Raw genomic sequence first — 2,503 nt, 5'->3', positions numbered from 1 at the left:
ATTATAGGAATGGGGATGGTAATCTGCATTTAGTCTCTCCTCTGAATCTTCAATAACTTACTTGGTCTGGTCAGGTATGAGCAGCCACGTAAGGACAGTAACATGCATGTTAAACTCTCCCCAGCATTCATTTTTTTATTGGATTCAACTTTGATGTCACTGATCTTCATGAGGTCACAATAATTGCAAAGCCCATCCTTCCTTGGGAAAATAACTGAATCCTTCTGGAATGCCATGACTGCAAGGCCTGATAGCAGAGGTGGTTAACAGTTACACAACTTTACCCCAGTTGATATGGTTTACTCTGTTATTCTCTCCCAGGCTTTTGGTATTATTTTCCCCACCCTCTCACCTTCAAAGAAGATTTCTAAAGTAGGGTTTTTTAAATAAAAAATTTATTGAATAATGACAAAACAATAAGCATAAATAATAAAGCAATGAACATAAAATCACCAAGAACCCCATCTCTATATAACACTATGTACATTCTTACTGTTATTTTAAACACGGTCTTATCCAGTGTGACTAGCAATTTATGCTTTGTTTTTGCTTGTGAAATGATTTTCCTCTTAATCTTTCATTACTTTATCTCTTAATGAATGACTCTTTCATTACTTTAGGCTCTCCATTGGGGAAAGAAAATCTTCTAACTATGCTAATTGCAATTGAAATTATATTTTAATTTAAAGCTATATTGTCATTAGCTTGCATTGTTCTGTTGGAAATAACTGCAAAAACTTGAACTCCATTTTAGGGTGACTTAACCGGGGCTCTTTATTACCGTTTTTATTAAGGGGGGTGGTTTAGCAACATTTGGTTAAAAAAAAATAATTTAGAAGTTTGATACCATGTTTTGGCTCTTTCCTATTTATTAAGGAAGCATTCACCTAATGACATAAGCAAAATGTCTTTTCTCCTATCAGAATGCTTTTTATTTCTGCCATCCACCCAGCTCTGGGATGTTAGTAGTCACAGTGAATCAGTAGAAGCGAAGACTGGGGCCCTTACAAGAGGCCCACACTTCATTACCCTAAAAGACAATTCAACTCAGATTTGTAAGAATGTTCCTACTAAATCAGCATTATAGCACCTATTTCTCTACCATTAAGTGTCCAAAAATGAATAAATGGTCATTTCTAAGTACCCAGAAAATTTTATGACTTAAAGGATAAGATCCGTTTTCAGTAGTCTGAACAAAATAAAGGCTATCATGGGCTCATGATAGCTAATTGTGTTTCATTTATTAATTGGACATCAGGAAAAACTAGTAATGGGTATTTCCATACCCATTGAATTGAGTGGGATACCCCTACTATTGACTTCCTGGATTTCAGCTATCTAAATTAAACTTAGTAATGATTTAGGAAAATGCACAATGGAACCTTGGTGATGTGGTTCCTCTTAGACAACTGCTGACCATATGATAATTTGATCTCCATTGACTTTGATTTGGAATCTTAGTGTTCCTTGAAACTTATGAGTCCCTAATGAGAAAGGCTTCACTCTTGATTTCAATGTCTAAATATATTGACTCTTCAAGATATGATTGCTGCTAAAATCAACACAATAAGGCCTAGAATATTCATGGAAGTAGGCAGAAAAGGTAATGATAATAATCCTATGTATAATCAACATCCAAGCCCAAATTGGGGATGAGCAGGATACCTAGAAATCTCCTTAGCTGTTTTGAGCAAGTTTTTTCTTCCTAAGTTGTAATATGAAATATTTTATTCAGCAAACTTTTGTTGTAGTAAATGTTTACACATCAGAGTAGAAAATCCCTTAATTTCAGTGTCTTTCATAAAGTTGATTATCATTGCATTCTTTTGCTTGACGTGTAAGCAATATGCTATTACATTCTCTAAGCCTATGGCAGGCTTTTAATTCACTTAACCATAATCCTAACCCAGGGGGTAGGATTCTGAGAATATAAATAGGCTCAAAGAGTAGTTCCAGTGGAACTTTACTAATTATTAAGGCATCTCTTAACCTCTTGAGGTTGGCCTGATGGAGAGAAATCATGTTCCTCCTTAATGCCACTATGAGAGAGAGAATGCTAGGCTGGAAGAGCCATAGGTTAGAACTAGTGGCACTAATTATGGTCACGTCTATCTGCAAGGAAGCAGGCAGGGGCAGGCCTAATGGGCAATCTGACTACTTATGCTCTACATTTGGTCCTCTTAAAATAAATGAGAAGAATGTAAAAGTTTCAGGGTTTTCTATGTTTTAATTTCCCAGAATAAATTTGGTTATAGAGGAAGACTGTAGGTTAGTGATTATCTAGAAGGTAGAATGAATGTATCTTGTTCATTTGATTTCTATTTAGTTTTTATTTCATCTCGAACATGTGAAAAATTAGTGGCTTTTTTAACTTTCAAGGTTGACTACTGAGACTGAAGAGTTTTAGGACAGGTAAATGTCAACAGTCTCTTGTGTTGCTGACACACTTGAACCAGTGCCAATACAACATTTTATCTTAATTCTGAACTATGCATGTGAATAA

Source organism: Neofelis nebulosa, chromosome X (genome assembly GCF_028018385.1).
Source record: "Neofelis nebulosa isolate mNeoNeb1 chromosome X, mNeoNeb1.pri, whole genome shotgun sequence".
NCBI classification, from domain to species: Eukaryota; Metazoa; Chordata; class Mammalia; order Carnivora; family Felidae; genus Neofelis; species Neofelis nebulosa.
The sequence above is the reverse complement of the archived record's forward strand: the minus strand, read 5'-3'. Positions refer to the sequence as shown.